This window comes from Columba livia, chromosome 2 (assembly GCF_036013475.1).
Source record: "Columba livia isolate bColLiv1 breed racing homer chromosome 2, bColLiv1.pat.W.v2, whole genome shotgun sequence".
Classification (NCBI taxonomy): Eukaryota; Metazoa; Chordata; class Aves; order Columbiformes; family Columbidae; genus Columba; species Columba livia.
Window position 1 is genome coordinate 17594510 of NC_088603.1, and position 19322 is coordinate 17613831.

General features: G+C 42.1%; 1 protein-coding gene and 1 long non-coding RNA gene across 14 annotated transcripts in view; one reads left to right on the plus strand and one right to left on the minus strand.

Moving 5' to 3' along the window:
- Positions 1–1171: 1171 nt before the first annotated feature.
- On the minus strand, positions 1172–4452 carry LOC135578417 (uncharacterized). Its single transcript, XR_010469968.1, has 2 exons — positions 2304–4452; positions 1172–1319 (listed from the first exon to the last, which is right to left on the minus strand). It is a non-coding gene; the product is annotated as an uncharacterized LOC135578417 (long non-coding RNA).
- Positions 4453–4536: 84 nt separating this feature from the next.
- MPP7 (MAGUK p55 scaffold protein 7) overlaps positions 4537–19322 on the plus strand; it is a 149649-nt gene continuing 134863 nt past the window's right edge. For 6 of the 13 annotated variants that reach the window (XM_065050662.1, XM_065050660.1, XM_065050663.1 and 3 more), the window contains exons 1-2: positions 4537–4681; positions 9433–9508. The gene's annotated coding sequence lies outside the window, so the exon portion shown is untranslated. Of the gene's footprint in view, positions 4682–8684; positions 8857–9432; positions 9509–13790; positions 13861–19322 lie in introns of all 13 variants that reach the window. The other 7 variants (XM_065050666.1, XM_065050661.1, XM_065050668.1 and 4 more) reach the window with 7 other exon arrangements.

The following is a 19322-nucleotide window of genomic DNA, read 5'->3' on the forward strand; positions in this document are numbered from 1 at the left end:
ATGGAGGAGCATCAACGGCTGTATTGCAAAGTTCAGCAAGCTAGACTGTAGCCTGATGACTGGACAAGTTTTTATATATATATATATGTATATATATATATATATATATCTCAGTAGCATGAAACTGGATAAAAGAGCATAAAAAGTACAGAACAGCTTATCTGTTATGGTTTGGAAGCAAGATCATGAGAAAGACATCCAGGAAAGAATTCAAAAGAAAACAGAATTTGAAATATCCATCTAACAAGTAAATTGTTGCGTGACAAGTTGTTGCATTTCTGCTCAATCAACTTTATTTGGTTTCTACTTAGTAAGTGAGAAGTTGGTGGTATGAATGGCAGAAAGGATATCTGTGTGGTTTGCAGTAAGGAAAACCATAAGACTGAGCAAGAAGAGCGAGAGATATTTGGTGAAGGGACAAATTTGAGCTTGGTTATTTATCAAAACTGTTTGAATATTCAAAATAGCTTATGCACAGCAAAAACAGCCATGGCATGGCCTCTACATTGAGCATGTAGAGGAATAAAAAGGTCAGACCTGAAGATGTCTGTCTACACCTTTATGATAGCTGGATCCTGAGAACAATTTCTCATGTACCAGAAAATCGTAAAGGTGGTCTCACAGAAAAATTCTGAGAACTCTACATAGACAACAGAAGTTTATAAGCTGAAGGGAAAAAGCCTCATGTATTTTGAGATTTTTGTAAATATAATGAAAGAAGAAAGACAGAATTACCTTAAATGCAGCTAGAAAATTTCAGAAAGTGCTAAGGGGGGCTCACAGACAGATTGCTCATGAACATCAAAATATCACAAGCACTTTTTCCTCAGGAAAACAACCTAAATAGATGAAAAATAATCTTTAACTTTTTGTATTTATTCATATTAATGTATTCAAGCTCCGTGTGCCCTACACAAACATGACAGATTTCTACTGTATCAGTGAGAAATCTGGAGTCCCTAGAATACTCCTTTGCTTTAACAAACTAGGATTTTACTACAGGTTGCATCTGTAATAGCAAGACCAGGCAAACAATGTGTACACATGAATATGCATGTTCTTCCAATAAAATCACTTGCGTAATTAATCTACTCTGCCTAGATATACTTAAGAGTTTTGCTGAACAACAAGTTTCAGAAGGTTTTGTAATTATCATAGGAAAGAGGGAGAAAACAAAATAAATATGATTTTAATAAATGAATCAATTTTTACATCTTTTCCAGTATCCTCAGTTTGCAATGACTGAAACAGCTTTTCCTCTGGTTCCACTTCCATTCAGCCGGTCCCTCGTGGCGGCCACGAGCCTGTCTGCTGGAACACTATGGAGATGAAACAGTAACACAAAAAACCCATCAAGCATCAGGAAAAAAGTAAAAAAATATCTATGACTATTTATTTCACTTGCACCAACAATGCTGGAATTTGAGACAGAACAATGAATAATAATGATTGTACTCATATCAGACTAAAATCAAGGAAATAAAAAACAGAGGCAGCTGTTGTAAATATTTTGGGAGGCATTCAAATATATGTGTTTGAAAAAAAATTCCCAGTTCTCTAGGGAGTTTTCTAAATAAGCAAGTCTGGTAAACTCTTCTGTAAATGTAATGTGATGCAAGCTGCGTGCCAAAATCCAGAGAACACAGCTCGGCTGCTCAGAACAGAGTGGGAGACACCTGAGATGGCTCTGTTAAATTATGCAAGAATCTCAGCTATGCACAGCAAAAGTGTCAGTGTCAGGAGGTGAAGAACACCAAAGCAGTTTCTACACACACACGACTAAACATATTTGAAGCAGTTCTCAAATTGTCCCATAGGGCTGGCCACATTTTGAAGAGAAACTGGCTCGGTTTCATTCCCCATTAGCGATCATGCAACAACTTTGTGCCAGACAGAGCAATTGCCTGCATGGAAAAATAACTTTAGGAACGCATTTAATATGTTTTAGCTGCTACGTAGCAACAACCTAGCAACTGAAGAGAGATGTGTCAACACGTTGTGATCGGCTAGATCTCCAGAGGCAACCAGGAAGATCCTGTGGGCCCACGGGGGTCTGCTGATGTGGTACCAGCTGAGGTGTCTTCCTGCTGCTGCATCCCCCAAGGGAGGTGTAGGATGCTGCTTTTGCAGATTTCCAACAATGCCAGCAAAAGAGGAAAAAACCTCCCAACCACACCAGTCATGTTTAAAGTATTTTGGGGACTAGTGTGTCACAGTAGCTTCTTAAGTGTAATTTCTTCCAGTCCCTTTTCACCAGAGAAACCCCTCAAAGGAAATTAAAGGGAGATGGACATCTAACCTACCTGAATGTAACTCTCCAGCTGTCTTTTGCTCGTCTGGCTCTTAGACTATCAGACTCAAATTGATTTAACAGCATTGGCATACTTAGTTCTCAATGAAAGTCCTGCGGGACAATGTCCTCTGTTGATGGTTGTCTCCTTGGGGTTTGGAAAAAGCACCAGCCTGTGGAGAGTTCTTCGTTCTCTCCATTTCATCTCATCTGCTGCCACACAGGAGTGTTCAGTTTACAGGAGTTGCTGTGTTTTGGGTTTGTGGAGAATATGCTCTTTTTCAAAACCAACGGAGGGCTCAACTCGCTCTTGCCAAACCCGACAATAGGAAAAGAAGGGTAATACTTGGATGGGTACAATAGCAATTCATCTTTCTGGCTGGAAGCCTTGTTTTGGAGTTTTGTTGCTTAGGATCTGTCAGCACTTTCATCCTACGGAACTGAAGTTTCTCCTACAACAGCCTGGCCTCAACTAAAAGTTTGCCTATAAAGTATCAGAAGTCAGAGTGTTTTTTTCTAATTAATTAATGAGGTTAAGGCTTAAGATATTAAAAAGTACTTGGGTGGTACTCAGCATAAAAAGAAGGAAATTATTAGCTGGATATTTGTTTACTCTTGTGAGATATTTAAAAGAGAAGTGAGATGAATATTTAAAATATTATCTCAAAAAATGAAAAAAAAGATCTATTAATCCAGAAACTTGGCTACCTTTTGAGGTGTCTAGCACCTCTAGGCATTGTAATTACTGTCTTTGAGAATAATTTATTCAAAAACCAACCACATACATTCAACTAGTTTCCTTTCTGGAATGTTTCAGCTGCTGATGGATCACAAAAGGAAGGATCACAGCCCAAGTCTTTGAAGATATGAAGGAAGTAATTGTTAACGATTTGCTGATCTAAACCAAAAATGATTGACAACACAATGGAATAATGTGATCCTGCAGTGTGCCAAAAATGTTTTAAGTTGAACAGGAACAAATGTCAGAGAAGTTTGAAGGAGATTAGTTGCGATATACACTACACAACTATAAGTGTCTGTTAATAAAAGATCTGCGCCAAGAAATTGTAAGAAAACAAATGGTCTCCTGTAACTGCTTATTTATCTCAAAGCATTTTGTTACCATTAAACACTTCACTTGAAATGCTACTTGAAGACAATGCAGAAAATCCCCACTAAGTACAGGAGAATTAAAGCTGTCCAAAACCACCTGTAATGACATATTTTGAGGTTAGCTGAGAACCAATACCAGCAGAGGCTGGTGAAGATCTGGGTTGCACTTCTGCAAGCTGACTGTCCAGCGCACTGACCGCTGCGTTTTGTGGACACCAGACCGCCCTGCTGCTGCAAACACACGCAGTTATAATACCAGAGTTTTCCTTCACTTGGAGAACACTGAAGAATCCTTGGTGTATTTTATTATGTGAAAAATAATCCTATTAAGAGTAGATTCATTTAATTAATAAAGTCTCATCTTTTCACGCACAGGTCGGCTGTCGCCCGCTCTGGTGCAGCCACCCAGCCCTGTCCATCCCCCAGCCCCTACCGATGGCCGCCCCGCCGCTCTCCTGAGCTCACCGCCGGCAAATCTGAGAACATCATTGTCTCTGTGTGTGGCATCGGAGCCCCGTACAGCAGGAGGCCAGGACCCAGCGCCGAACACGCCGCTCCCGCTGCCCCCCGGAACAACACGGTGTCCCCCGGGTCGCATAGCACCGGCAGGTCCCACGTCAGGGTGGGCCAAGGAGGGCTCAGACCGCAGGAGAGCCACGCGTGGGGCAGCCCGGCCCATCTCCCCGGGCGGGACTCTTGCCACGCGGCGTGACGGGCTACTGGCCCTGGGGTCCCGGCGCACACTCCCCGCGGACTCCCCCAGCCCCAGTTCTTGCCACGCTGCAGAAATTCCCCAGCTCCCAACTGCGAGAAGACAAAACCACGCAGGCGCACGAGGGGTCCCGCAGCGCGACAGCCACGGACCCACCGTCCCGGGGACAGCGAGCACAGCGCGGGCAGCGGGGACAGCGAGCACGGCACAGCACAGCGCCGCGGCCGCCCCGCCACCTGGCGTCACGCGACCCCCGCGGGGCGGGCCGCCGCCTTCCCCCGCGGCCAATCGGCGCTCCGCTTTGCGCGGTCCTCCCGCCTGTAGCCAATGGGACGCAAGCCATTCCTCGGCGTATGTCTGTGCACGGGGCGGGGGGCGGGCTCGTGTTGGGCGAGTGGCCGTTGGGCCCCGCACGCCGCGGAGCCCCGCCCCTGTAGGAGGGGCCCGGCGCGCCTGGCCCGGCCCAGCGCGGCGGCGGCGGCGGCGATGGGGAGTCGGGGCGTGCGGCTCCGCGGGTAAAGGGAGGCTGAGGCGCGCCCGCCGCCACCTGGGAGGCCCGGCCGCAGGTAGGAGCCGCAGCCCTGCGGCGCGCAGGCGCCTCCTCGGGGCAGTGCTGTGCGCGGGGTCCGCGCGCTGTCGGGGGCCTCGCGTTCCCCGGGATCGGGGCGGGGGGCGCCGAGGGGCGCGGCGGGTCGTGCTGTGCCGGGTTGTGCTGTGCCGGCGGGACCGCGGGGGCTCGGCCGGCGAGTGAGGCAGGTGCCGGGCTGTGGGGGCTCGGCCCCGGGTCGTAGTGGGGGGTCCGCGCCCCCTACGCGGGTCGCCGGTTCCAAGATGGCCCCCGCCCCCCGGCCGGCCGCCGCCCGGGTGAGCCCCCCGGGCATGAGCGAGGTGCCTGGGCAAGGGGACCCCCGCGGGGCCGGGCCCGCTGCCAGCCCGGGGGTTCCCTCGGGCTGAGGCGGCTCCCGCGGGCACCGGCAGCCGCGGCGGTACCGCGGGGGCAGGTCTGGATCCGCGCCCGCGGGAGGCAGGCCCGGGGCGCAGCCCTGCCCGGGCTCCGGGGAGTCCACGGCGGGGAGCGGCCAGTTCGGTCGGGCTGGTGTCCGCTGTGCCTCGTTTAAACCTGGCGGGAGGAGCCGAGGAGAGCCCGTTTTCAGCAAGCAGTGGATGTGACTAAACCACGAAGTGACATTCAGACTATGCAGCCGGACTCGGGAGACCTGTAAACTTTAATTTGTAGGTTATCGGTACCATGAGGTATTGTTACGAATTGGCTGAGAATAACTTAATTCACCTGTGGAACCAGCTCCTTACCGATTTTGTTAACGCCCATGTTTAGTCTGTGTTGAGCAATAAATAGCATTATTAATTTGGTATATTGCATGTGAAGAATGTAAATGATGATATTTGATGTAGGAGCTCGGAAGAGCAGTAGACGCCTTTGCATGCGACTTTTGTGCTTTCACTTCTGAATTTCTAGGTTTGTTTTATTTAACCTGTGTTTATAACAAACTGCCTTTCTACATTTTCAGAACTTTTGATTTGATTTCATAAACAGCCCACCACATCTTTGCCTTTTCCTCCCTCTAAATAAACTGTAGAAGAACTTCAGGGGCAATAGATTTCAGTGATCTTTGGAGTTTTTTCTTTTGAAGAAGGCTGAATAGTCTGGACAGCGGTGACCGGCATCTTTAGACCTCATGATGATCTTCAGTACTTGAATTCAGCATTATTATTATTATTTTTTTTACAGTTAGTTTTTTTTTTTAGATGAGGTTAGAGTTCTTATTTTAAGTTTACTTAGATCAACAACCCAATTTTAATGAGGTATTTTTTGTTAAACTTCTCTTTTGTAGGTGTTGATTTTAAAATATAGTAGTTAGAATTTTGTTATGAGGTATTATCATCATCCTTCAGCTCCCTTTTATGGAGAGATGTTTATGTCTTGGCCATATTTACAGAAAGATCTTAAATTACAACTAGGTTATTCACTGACTGAAAGTGTTGTTTGCTCTAATTGATGTGGATGATCAAATTTCTAATCTCATTTACAATTCATATTAGTATTTTGTTTGATATTGCTGTTTGGATTGAGTGAGGGTTTTTTTGTATTCAGAATGAGTGATTGCATGTAGCTTCTAAAAGCTGTTTTAACGCAACAGGTAACTTAAGTTTTAGGATTTAATCTCATGGAACTAGGGAATGAATCAGTGAGACTTCTCAGTTTCAACTGTGCCTGTTCATTCCTCAGAATGAGGAGGAGTAAAGCAGTAGCCTAAATGATGAAAAGTTGATTTAAATTATTTCAGGCTCAGAGTAGCTTCGGACTTTAATGTGAATGTGTCTATATTTACATGTATACACTTAAAAGGAGCCAGAGGAAGTCCCAGAGCTGCAGATTGCCGTCAGCTGGTGAAGTACATCAAGGAAGGGTTGCCCTATGTTTACTTTGTTCTGTTCTCTTCTTTAGGTATCCACTAACAGTCTTATTAGAGACAGGATACTGTGTTAGGTGGACCTTGAACCTGAACTAGTATGGCGCTTTTGTGTTTGTGATAAAATATTTTCTGTATAGTAGCATGCCATTTGGAGTTTAAATTTTAGATTAAGCAGGTGTCAGAGCTGTAAGTTTTTGAGAGTACAATATGAAAGTCAATACTGGGTGCAGAGAAAGCAGATTAATGAACGTGCTTATTTGTGTTTTTATAAATATTTATAAGACATCCCAGCTCCTGATAGGAAATGGTCACAAGTATGTTTTCTAAGTGGCAACTTCTTAGTCTTTTCCTGAGTGCCTTGTGGGAGTACTGTGCTTCTCACAAAGATGTTGTTGGAATCTGCTGCAACTCCCATCTCTTCTTATGGTGTTGCAATGTTATCTTTCACTGAAACTCCAGCCTTAGTTCTGCTTTCCTGCGCTGGATCTCCCCTTTTTATGTGGCAAGCACCTGGGTACCCGTGAGCCTTTCATTTATCTCTGGCACATGTAAGGGAGCAGAAGGAATCTATAAAAAGTATAGTAGCATCTTCCCTCTAAACGGGTTCCTCTGCTTTCAGGTTTACTGTAGAACTTGCTATGATAATAAGTAAAAGCAGGGAAAAAAAATCTGGTCTTGCTGCTAGCAAAGTATTGTTAGTTGTCTTCTAGAGTATCTTTTGGAAAGTTGCTGCAGTGAATTCAGTAAGTTTCACCATCTAGAACTATGTGAATTATGTGTAGGAGTCCTGAAAGCTTCCCACATAGCTGTGCTAATGCGGTTTAATCCCAACCTGTGGTGGACATACTCTTCCTCTCCCCATCTCCTGAAAAGTTTGCATCCTGGTTGCTACTGTTTCTTCTTCATTAAGGAAAAGATAGTGTATTAACTCATTCCTACTTAATTTTAGTCTTAGAAATACAGCCTAACAGAATTCATTTATACCTGCTTTCATTGGATTGTGTTTACATCAGAAGTGATATAGAATACTTACCTAATACAGTGCCTTGCCATGTGTTACAGAAGTAGAGAGAAGGAGCAAGCATTACTTAATACATGTCAAATAACTTGTACAGTGCAGTATCCTTAACAGCCTTTGACGGTTCAGGCCGCTGGCTCTGTCCCGCGTCATGTTGGTTGTGTGGCAGGTCTGAGAACAACTCTAACTCTGCATTTGCCTATTTTACAGAAACATTTTGAGCGTTGTCATGAGGTACTCAGTAAAGTTCTTTGACAAGTGAGTTTCCAAAGACAGCCATAAATGATAGAGATACACTGGCATGCTGTTTCATCTAGGAGTCTTGCTTTAGGGGAAAACCAGCAGAAAGCAAAACCAGCATGTCTGAAGATGCACAAAACTTTACGTTAGTGTTCTTGAATATCTATGTTTGGTATGCTCAGCTACCACAGAACACAGCTTGAATTTTCCCACCACTTTGGAAGGCTAACGAATTCCATGTGTTCTTAAGCAACAGCATTAAGCAAACAGTTTTCAGGACTACAGGTTTTTGTCCCCAAAATAGTTTCAGCATGCATTATGAATCATGGGTACAGTCCACCTTATCTCCTAGTTTTTAGCTCTGGAGAAAAGGTGAGCTGCTAATGTAAAAGGGTTTCAGTATATTTAATCTCTTGGGGTCACATCTTGTTACTGTGGCCAACATCTTGATCTTTGTTGCTTTTTCATTCAGCTGTGAAAGGTCATCCCACTATTGCTGTTCTTTTTATTTACATAAAATAACCGGTCAAGTTAAAATCCAGCCTTGGCCGTACCCCTTAAAGTATGTCATATTTTAATAGAAGAAAAAATAAAATCAGCCTTGGTAGGTGTTTGCTACTTTTAAAGAACAAAAATTCAAGCTTTCTTGTTTCTGGACCATGTGCAACGTAGACAGTGATGTAATAAACCTGCAACCAAAACCTCCTGAAATGAGCTCGTTGTTTACATCCTCAATGACATCAGTATTTAAAGGTAATAATTGAACCAATGCATAAACTGTAATTACAAACTGTAGTATAGAACTATGAAATTGGAGATGCGAACATGGAAAGCATAGGCCCGCCTTGATGTTTTCTACCCTGCTTTGACTGTTAGGTGCCTGCCATGCATGTGACAGTGTTGTCGTGGTTCTGTTCCCCACGTGTGTTCTGTGCTCCGTTTCTGATCTGCTCCACGTGCTCCACGTGTGATCTGCTGCTCCATTTCTGCTCCTGCAGCCGATTGCCAGGAGGAGACATCAGGTGCTTTCAGTTTGTAAGAGGAGCAGGTAAAGTGTTGAAAAAGACATTTGCTGAATGTCAGCGTGCACAGCCAGTAATGGTTTTGAGGTTATTGCTGACTTGCTGAAGCAGAGTGATTTGCTATCATGAAGCAAAGCAAGCATGAAGTCACAAGTGCTTAAAGGGTTTTCAATAGGGACCTATTAAGTGCAATGGGAGAAGGTTTACACCTGAAGTTTTGTACCAGAACTTGTGTATTGTTCACATGTAAGATGTGATTATGCATCTGTGAAGTCTTATGGATATTTATACGTTAGATAAACCTTACCTGTACCTATTTTTTAAATCATAATTTTGCTTAATTACTCATTTAAGACCAGTTTGTCTAGGACAGGCATGGAGGCAAAACAGATTTGCAACTTTGAAATCTTCTCTCTCTCTGTCTTAAGTAAGTCTCTTCTGACTTATTTCTGAAGCAGGGCTTTATAGAGAAACAGTCGGGAAATTAACTACTTTAAACTCTTGCTCCTAACATTTAGAATAAAAATGTGAAAATACATATTATTTCCAACACTGACTAGAACCAATGTCATATTACCACTATCCTTTCCTTTTTCCTTCAGGTTCTGTAAATTATCAGCTTCACCATCTGGAAAATGCAGATCTTAAGTCCCTGTTGAAGTAAAGACTGTGAGCCAGGTAGGATTACCTTATGATTACTCATTTGTCCACAATTTTCTGATACTGGACAAGGCTGTCGCTTGTTATCGATGGTTGTAAGCAACGTGTGAATTAGTATGAAAGACGAAGAACAATTTTATATCATGATTAGTATTAATAAATAAAGCTGTGAAACACCATTGTACTAATACGTGGTCTTAGTATTCTTGTGTGTTGCTTTGCCTTGTAAAGACAGCTTCTGTTTTTTGAGTCAAGAATGACTAAATTTGCTTATGTTATTTCATTATATATGATGGTGTGATTTTTGGAAAAAATAGGAAAGTGTGTTGCCAATACAGCCAGCAGTTAATGACAGCAGTCTATGAAACACATTGCACTGTAAATTGTATAACAAGTTGAAGTGTAGAGTAAAACTGCTTCAGAGCTACTAATTATGTCTCGGAACTTGGAAATGTATACATCCATTTATATAAGGAGCATAGAAAATCTTTATTGTGTTCATAATGTGGTGTTTGGTGGACTGAGCTTGGCTTTAGCAAATGAAGCCGTTCCAAAAGGAACAATGTAGTTTCAGATATGAAATGCAGAGCTGCTGTTTCACAGACAATATGCTGTGAATGCTATTTAAAGAAATGGACTTGACATCGCTAATTATAAATGCAAGAGAGTGGAATATAATTGTTTCACACATTACATGTGGCCAAATCAGAAGCTTCAGCTGTCAGATGGAGAGGGGTTTTGTGTGTTTTTCAGAGAACACCTTGCAAGTTCCACTGACAGAAAGCCTTGCTTTTTTAATCACAGTCCAGAAAAGTTGCGAAAAGAGAACTGATCTAAAGAACCGGTCTTAAATTTCTTTTCAGAGGTTTGGCAGATACAGTAATGAAGGTTTTCAGTGGCTTAACAGATATTGTGATAGAAGTTTTCAATGAGTCGCTATTCATGAGCAGTTAATTATCTCATTGTAATCTGGGTCATTTGGGAAGCTGTGAACACAGTTAACTTTGTGTTAGGATTGCGTTGTAAGCAAAATGTGCATGGGAAAGGGGGAATGCTGAAGCTGCACCATCTTCAGGCTAGCAGTGCTGGAGAAGTGACCAAAACCAACTTCTGCATGAGCAGCTTGCTCCCTTGTTAAGGTGAATAGAATCTGAAGTCTAACAAGGGTATGAAATCTCTACTTGGTAGGTCATATCTAAAAATCCTTGCTCCTCCCCTTATTCTCTCCCTCCCACCAGCCCAAGGCACAGTTACTGCTGCTCCCACCAGGACGAACAGCTGCCCTTTGTTAGCTGTCTGCCTGGGGCACAGCCTGTCCTTGCTTTGCTGCTCCCTTGCCATCTGTAGATCCTAGAGGCCCTGAAAGGAGCCTTCTGCTGCCTAATCTCCAAGGCTAACTGATTCAATAGATCCATGTTACCTCCAGTACATATATAGCTAAACTGTAACTTCAGTCCCGCGGACTTAAATTGTAGCATTTAATTTCCTATGGGGAAAGGAACATCCAGTCTGTACCGCAGAGCAGTTGTAGGTTTCTTGTTCAAAGATTGGTTGCTTCTCCAAAGACCCAAATCGGTTACTTTAATAACATCAAAATGAGATGTGCTAGAAATTTTGTCTTGGTATCAAGAAGACACTACAAGTACTGCAGCCCAGCAAGGCTTAATCTGCCCAGATCAAGCTGCAGTGTCTGGCTCCTTGCTTCGAAAGCTTGTGTGTTTGAAATGTGATACAGACAGTGACTTGGACCACCTTCCAGCTGCCGTGACCAGTCTGAGCGAGGGTATCCTAAATGGCAGACAAGCCTTGGGATAAAACTGTGAATGGCATGCTTTGAGGTGAGTGCTGAGTGGTGCCTTTGGTCCCTCATCTGACTGTGTGAGAGTCATGTGCCTGGGCCGGGAGACCTGGAACAGGTCCGGTGAGACGCTCTGGGAAGACTCCAGCTTCAAGAAGTCTTGATCGTTACAACAGAGAGCAAAAATAACGTGCGGCAGCTGAGCAGTGAGGCAAGATAGAAGTCAGTCATCTGGCAAACATGTTTTTGGAAGGAGTGTAGAAAAAACGGGTGTTGTCCTTTGTTTAGAACCACAGCTACCGCTAGTAAATGTGCATGGTTGAATACTGTTGTAGTTTCCCTCTGTTTCTGCTGGAAGGTAACTACTTCTAGTGGATGGTGGGCATGCTGGCACCCAGGCTGAAGGAGAAGTTGTGACTTGAAATAGCAGATTTCAGGGCTGCAACAGTGGAGGGAAATGTTTTCATGGGCAATTAGATCTGGAAAGTTCTGCTGTGAGTGCCACAAAGGGAAGGATTTGCAAGGCAGTTACTGGAAGAAATGGGAGTCAAAGGAACAGTCTGGTAATTGGAAAAAAGTTGAAGACTTTATTGTGCCATCTGTAAATGGCTTTTGTTTCCTAGAAGCTACAAACTGTTTTCTAACACTGTGTATTGCATTCAGTATTAAGTATTTTAACTCCTGATTCCATGATATTTTAGGTACAGAAGAATATTATAGCAGTGGTAAAACTATTTTTTTTTCCTAGGTATCTGATTTAAAAAGTAATGTGTAGAAAAATATTTGAATTTTAGGAAGAAACAAACCCTGACATTCTACACAGCAGAGGAGTCTTAGGTGGTATCTGTTAGGAAAGTTTTGCAAATTCAATAACCTTTTCTCAGAGCAGGACCTGGTGGATCTGCTAATTATATTTAATAGGTAACAGAAAACCAAGGAAACGTCAGAAACCTTGCAAAATGCTACTTTTCATATTTGGAGAAGTGATAGTGGAGGGCAACCCAAATAATTACTTGTTGGTTATCATCACCTTAACCGACTGAAAAAAGTATAGAGAAACATAACCAACATCTGTAATATCAAGACAAGTAGTCTCAACCTAGTAACTGTTTACCAGTTGTTCACTTCTGGCTCAGCAAACTAAAGGTGGTATTAGTGGTGGTGGTTGTTTGTTTGTTTGGTTTTTATATTGGTCAGAATTAAAACATCCTATAGGAAGATAGGTTTTAGTTAAATACGCTTTTTACTGCTCCAAGAATAGAGGCAGACAGCAGCTGTAATACAATGTTTAATTCTGTAAATTTGTTGTGTAGGTGGATAAGTGTAATCGATGATGACAGTTGAGTAAATGCCACTTCATTAATGTAGAATTTACATTTTACTCCTCAGACTCGCAGCTTTATCACACCATTTAATGAGTTCCAGCTACTGTTTTTGGCTTCCTATGGGTGGTAGCAATTACATTTGAAAGAGAACAGGCGGCATCCTGGTTGCTTCATCTAAAGACTAAACTCACAATTTTTCATGCTGCTACCTTACATCAGGGAATTGAATGTCCTGCCTTATTAAATCACTTATTCTGCCTTCTCTAAGGCTTTCATTGAGCTTGGGTATAGCATTAATATTTAAAATGTATGTATCAGTTCAATAGACACATGCATTACTTATCAAAACACTGCAGTTTATTAGAGTAAACCTGCTGTCATCACAGGTAGAAGTCTCTGGAATGGCAGGTAGTGCCAGCAGGTGCATTGTACATTTTCACAAGCTGGTCAGTTGGGATGGTGGTAATAAGAAAAATCACCTTCTTGCTTATATGAATGGAGTGTCTTCAGATACCCAAAAAGAAAACGTGATATACACATTAAGATGGTCAAAGACCAACACACTATAGGAACTGGAAAGTATTCATTTAAGTAATTGGACTTTCTGTGGCTGTTCAGTGTGTCTGTAGTAACAATTTCCAGTATGTCAGAGCAGCTACATGTGTTAGTTTTCTAATTTACCCACACTGCAAAGATGAAAATAATAAATTAAGTTATCCCCAGCTGACCAAAAGCAAATCTCATCCTGCATAGTGTTACTTATGGCTAAATATTTGTTTAGCTGGTAGTTTGCAGCTCATAAGGTCCCTCAGCATTGGGATAGAAATAGGAGCGTGTCCTTCTTACAGTGCTGGCAGCGGATGTGGTGGGAACTGCTGCGGTCTGTCTGCAGGATTGCAGCAGCCTTGGCTCCCGGCGCCTGGGCTGCCAGGACAGTGTCCCCACTGCACAGCCCAGATGTCTTTAGCCCTTCCCCTGCAGTGGACTGTTCCCATTCACCGGCCAGTCAAGCCCAAATGCTGATTTCACTCCTGTTTAGATGTGCATTTGGGAGCACAGTAAGCCAAGGGCTAAACTTCCCCTTTGTGCCCTCCAGTTAGCACTGGCCTTAAGACCTATGTGCTCTAGCCACCATATGCGAATTAAAAGTATATTGTTACCTTCTTCCTCTTTCAAGCAGGGCTTGGTTGTGATTCTGCCTTATGAAACGTGTCTTGCTGCTGTTGCTGCTTTCTATCTGCTCTCAGGTAATGGAAATTGTCTTCTTCCTCTCTCTTTGCTGCTTTTGGAAAGAATCAGATTCTCTGCAGCGCTTGGAACGCTTTTTAGAGACCTTGCATGTAATAATACATTGTTTTGAATTGCTAAGTCGTGATATGACCTTTTCTTCTCCAAAACTCATTCCTGGGTTTTGGAGATGTTATCTCCTGACTGGAATGCTTGACTGGAGCAGTGGGTTTTGGTATGGGCACATGTGGCAGGCACACACAGCCTGCTTCCCGAAGGGAGAAGTGAGAACATGCCTCAAAGCCTCATGTCTGTCTACCTCCTGCCAAACCTTGTGATGTTTTTTACTATATAATGTTTTCTTTACTGGGCATAGACTGTAATAGGAAAGGTAATTAAAAATCCAGTGTTCATGTTGTTGCAGAGCCACTTACCATTTAGAAACTAGAGGTTACAAATACATGGTAAGCTACAAATTTCCTCTTGTTTGTAATTTTTTTTTTTCTGGAGGCTGTATGTTTTTATGCATAAACTCTTTCTTGGACGTGTGTTTACAATACATAAAAATTATTTCATGGTGTATGTACTTAAGTACAAGAGAGCCCTCACTGTGAGGAGGCTGAATGTGTTTGTACGTGCCTCTACTGCTGGTACTGAGAAACATTTGACCTTGAGTTTTAGATAATTGCTGCAACAAACCTCTCTCACTAATGAGTCTTCTCCACCTCCTTTGGCACTGAAACCTTTCTCAGGCTGAGGGGGAAAAAGCAAAAAGAACGATGAAGCGAAGAAAGGAAAATGTCTGGTGCTTACCATTCTTTCAGTAGAATCAGCACATTTCATGAAACAGTCTTCCTGATAATGTGTTGGAAGGGCTTAGAGTGGTAGAACTGTACCCCTCAGAGAAGTAAAGCCGAAGGAAAAGCTCATCTAACCCACTGGATCCTACAGGAATCTTGTAACTAAAAGAGGGATAGTAAAAACTTTAAATAAAAGCCTCTTATCTAAGGAGTGAAGGGATGAGCTATTCTGGTCTCTAAGTAAGAAACTGGTTTCAGCCCCAGCATATGAATTAATGCCACAGTCCCTCTGTCTAGGTGGGTGGTTCCCAGTCAATAAGTTGCATTGTCATGGGGCATAGTGTTTGTTCTGCTTTTCCTTTTTCTTTGTTAGACCATACTGAAGAGAGGATAGTGTGGTCAGGCTGGCTTGGACTTCTCCTTGTAATAGTTGCTGACTTGATGCTGAGGCCTTGTCTCCATGTAGCTCAACAAGGCCGTGTTCTGGCCATCCAGATGAGGCAGACTTCTTTCTCCGTTGCTGGTGTCTCATCAGAGGGTCGCTGATTTGACATTTTGTCATGCAAGTTTTTGGCTTGTGACTTGGCGTGTGATTGTAGCACCTGCCAGAACGTCCTATGTAGTTCTATGAACTTGGAATTAAATATAAATGAAGAAGGAGGGAAAAAAAAGCTTGCTAATAGAAATGGCAAGCTTGTGTGACTTTATCAGCCCAAGACTTGGCATAAACAACTATACTTGAGATCTAGAATTTGTGTGCAGAAATCACTCCAGTCATATTTCCAAGACAATATTTGAAAAAGTATTGTTTCAAAATAATATACAAAAAAAACCCCACTGTACTATTGGAACACAGGAGTCCTTTGCTGTCATTGCAGTGTCATAGCAAAATAATTCAGGCTGCCTGGAAACCAGCCAGGGGTGAGCGTAGGAGAGTAATCAGAATATCTGGTAGGGAATTCTCTAGATGGTCTGTGGGTGCAGCTTGGAGAAGCAGGAGACAGAAAGTGAGTGTGTTTTGAGACAGGTGCAATTCTTAATGTCTGCATGTTTTCTGAGAGCATTAAGTTAGTTTTGTATAAAGAGCTTTTCCTTTTGTATGCTTTGCAGTGCTTACAATGTTTCTGAAGACTTCAATTTGCCCATTATTAATAATTAATATGTTAATTATTATCTTAAGGTAAAGACCTTTTGGGATACAAAATATTCCTCGCAACTTTATTCCAGCTTAAGATAAGTTTGTGCAAAAGTGAATTACACTTCCAGCAATTTGTATGTTTACAATTTTGTAATATTTAGAGGAGTGAAACCTGATTCAGGTAGATTTCATGCTACAGTTTAGCTGCTGCTGTGTCAGACTGCTGAATGTCAAAATTTAAATGTCAGAATGCATGTAAAATAATCAAATAGTCTGTAAATGGTTAAGATCACAGAAATTTGTCTTGTTATTATCTAGTATATCCCTTTCTGGATGTGAAATGCATCTCAAATTGAGATGAGTAATCGCACTTGCTGATGCTGCAGAGATGAGCTGGTGAATTAGGAGGAGGCTGTTACGTGGGCCAAGGCGCAGAAATTCATTTGTTACTTCCAGAGGAAAAGTGATCAAAGGCTCGAGGTGAAGCTGCAACAAGGATTTGAAAGTGGTCATTTGAGCTTTGCATCTGTTGCGAAGGTCCATCTTGCTGAGATTAGTAGGGCAGGTCAAGTAAGACATGTCCTCTTATGCTCAGCAGGGCTGGTGCGAAGTCCTTGGTAGTATCTTCTTTCAGCATACTTTTTTTAAACTTGCCTGAATTATGCAGTCATATGTCTGGGATATACTATAAATCAGATCTGCAGGCTCTCATAGTGAATAAAAGTGTATGCTATTTTGATGACAAGTTTAAAAGAGCATTGATATTCTAGTATAAGCAGATGAACAGAAAGAGCAGGAAAATGTCTAAAAATGGATTCTAATGCTCTGTTGCAGCTACCATGCTGTGTGCTTTGCTTAGAAAGTGTAGTTTGAGATAAAGTTACCTAAACATGTGTCTGAACAGTAAAGTTTTGCTCTTGTTCTGCAGAACTTTTCTGTGTGTTTAACCACGATGGTTTTGCAAGGGAGAGTGAGAGGGGAAATAAACTGAAAAAAAAAAAAAAGGAAATTACCTTCGAATTCTAAATTTAAAGTGAAATTGTGTGCTAATTAAGGAAAAATTCTATACTGCAGGTCTGATTATGAGAAGGTAAGAGCTGTTATACCTTCTCCAGAAGTGACCGTGAGGACATATAGAGAAAAGAGAGTCCCAAATAGCTGTAAAGCAACCCTTGTTCTGGTGTAGTGGTCTAGCTGTTGACAAAGTTTTGTCTCTGGCAGGCTGTGTCTGGACCATTTGTTTGATAGCAGCCAAAGAACCTGTTCTCAAAATGTGCTTGAAGTACTTCGAGTAATTGGGTCTTGGCTATTACAACTTAACCAGGTATTGTGTATCAAAAAAATATTTCCTATAGTTTGCTCTGTCAAACTATAAAGCTTAATGTAATAGAATGTTCTTTCTGCAGACTGGTAGGTAGTGTCTTGCCAATTGTCTGAGACCATCGTAGTTCTTGCTGTTTTCCTGGTTAACGATATGTGGGCAGAAGTGACAATTTAAACCTCTCAGTAGCAAAACAGGTGACAGCCACTTTTGAATCATCCTGCCTGAGCTGAATCTAGTAAGGATGACAGCAAATAAAGAGCCCGTTGAGTGTGTTAGATGTGATATTGTGTCGGGTAAGACGACCTGCTGCCTGCCGGCAAAACACTGGGGTGCAGGTGATGGGGCTGCCTTTTGCATGGAGACTAAGCGGGCTCAGCTCTGCCAGGCTCAGCTCTGCCAGACCTGGGCGCGAGCACTGATGAGGTGAGCTCACTGCAGCTCTGGGCTGTAGAGGGAGCACGTTTTTAGCATGAGGTTGTGAGTCTAAGATGTTTTATGGAAAGATACTCTGTGAAGTTTATTCTTGGCAAAGTTTGTCCTGCTGTGATATTAATAACTGGTTTTGCTTTCTGTGGTATAATTATTCTTGGGTATTGCCTGGCAGACAGTTGTATGTTAGAAGTGTATCAGAATGATGTTATTTGCTTTACAGTTCTCTTAGGAATGTGGGACAGGAAAGGACCTCCCTATTAACTGAGTTTATTTTCATGCTCTTGTAGGCTTTATGTTATACAGTTATAGACATATGGAACCACTGCCTTAAAAGCAGCTGCGCCTTTTCCTCTCACTTAAGCCTGTTCCAATGCAAAATTGCCTTACGCATGAGGAATCTGTAATATTCAACCTAATTTTATTCATCATCAGTTGGTAATAAACAGCTCTTGTGCCAAGACTGTCCTTTTTTTTTAAACAGTTTTTTCTTATTGTTCTCTGTGTTCTTGTACACAGCCCTTGCTTTTCTGCTCAGCTTTCCTTTTGCTAGACTAAGGCCAAGCCCTTGCAGTCTCCTTTCAGTGCTGTTGTTGAAATGAGGAGAAAAATGAAGATATGGGTACTCAGACTTTTCAGCTTTCACACAGCAGGTTTTTCCAGTTCCCTGAGAAGGGTGTGTCATATTCTTTGTACTATTGCTGATAAAATAAGTGAATAGTAGCTTCCTTGTTGTAGTGCACCAACAGAAACACAAAGATAAAAATTGTATGTTAAACAGTCTGAACATTATCTTAGAGTGGCAAGGTTTTTCAAATAGTAGGGACTTGTGGTATATCCTCTAATGTGGCAATGCAGACCATCTTATGAAAGTGGTGTTGAAAGGCAGGCAGATGTTTGATTGCTTCAAGTGTGTGGGTTCCACTTTGAGTGTGTTGTTTTTTTTTCCTTAGGCTGTTAAATGTTCAGATCAGTATTCTGTGGCTGATCTGTGCAGAGACAAATTCTTTGTGCATTTTTAATGAGTAACTGCAAAAATATGTGATCAAAGATAAGTCAGACATATTACATTGGAATAAAAAACTAGAATTATGTTTAAATATTTTTCTGACTAATATTTATAGATACTTGTGACTTCTAGGGCTCTTGATAAATCAAAGTACTCTTCAAAGATTTATATTCTTAAGATATTAATGAGATGTAAAAGGTGGATACATTTTTCAGAGTTTAACTACCAAACTTAAAAAAAAAAGTCTGAAAAAGCTTCAGTAGCAAAACCTGACCTACTTTCTTCCCATTTAAAATCCTAAATGCTGGTGTGTTTAAAAAATAAACACTTAACACTGTTTAAAAAGCAGTGGAAGGTTTTATATCTCAGGTTTAAAACAGAACTTAAGCCTTCTAAGGTTCAGCACTGCAGCTCCTAAAGCTCAGGCTCCTGTCTAAGCAAGTCAGGAGGAGGGCACCTGGGGGCTCTGTGCTGGTGAGATTCTGATCTCCTGGCTAGAATTTGAAATCCATGATATGGAGCGCTGGTGCAGTGAAGCTGGTTGGTAGGAGACACTCATATAACCCTTATATTAATCAGAAAAGAAATTCCATACCACTTTCTGCAGTTTTCTTTTAGGAAAATGCCTTTGATACCTGTCTTTATGTAGTAGACTAGCAGTTAATTAGCTTCTTGGTCCAAAAAGTAGGAGGCCTCAATTCTATGTCCTTCTCAACCTGAGGGAGCTCAAAACTACATTTTTCCCTTCTTACAAGAGTGACATAACCCACTTTTCTGTGCTT